Raw genomic sequence first — 877 nt, forward strand, 5'->3', positions numbered from 1 at the left:
TAAAAATAAAAGATACCTAAGATAAAAATAGAAAATAAAAATTCAACTCAAACACATTCTAATATTTATCATATTTTTTATTTTCTTTAAAAGCCACTTTTTAATATCCTTAGGACATTTATTAAAAAAATTTAACACATTAAAAAGTCTGAAAATTCGTATGGAAATCTTAATAATGATTGAAACTTACTTCCTAAAAGAGAGTGTAGTATTTTAATCCTTCAAAATACTAACTTGTTTTATTTAATTTTAAAAATGATAGCTATAGCTAGGGGGAAAGAAAGAAAAAGATAGGTTGATGAATTATTTTGTGTAAGGGAAACTTTATGTGCACGTGTGCTGATCCATTACTCGCACTTTGGTGACATATGTGAATGTGAATGGATTTTCGTGCTTAAATCTTATGTGTTTGTGTGTGTGAGTTTGAAAGAGATTGCGACATTCCATAACCCTAATAAGCACCTCTCTTTTAAAACTCTTAAGATTACTTCACTTTCCTTCCTTTCCAACACTCCCTTTCTCTCTTCTTTTCCCACTCACTCTCACATTCACCAAAAGCAACTTTTTATTACTAGTAACTTAATAAAAAAGAAAAAAAAAAGCCACTTTTTAACCTAGTTTCACAAACGTCGAATCCTATAATAATTGAACCTATAATTAATATTCGAGTAAAATTAATTTGACTATTACAGCATCTTTAATTATTATTATTAGGAGTTGGTAGATTTCCATGTGGTCGTTGTTATGAAATTAGCATTACTTTAGTTATTCATATAGGTAGATAACCAACTCAAAGATATTTTTAAAAATAGTATTCGTGCAGTAAAATTAATTATTAAAATTAATTATTAATATATTTATATCTAAATATAAATAT

Source organism: Arachis ipaensis, chromosome B05, assembly GCF_000816755.2.
Source record: "Arachis ipaensis cultivar K30076 chromosome B05, Araip1.1, whole genome shotgun sequence".
Classification (NCBI taxonomy): Eukaryota; Viridiplantae; Streptophyta; class Magnoliopsida; order Fabales; family Fabaceae; genus Arachis; species Arachis ipaensis.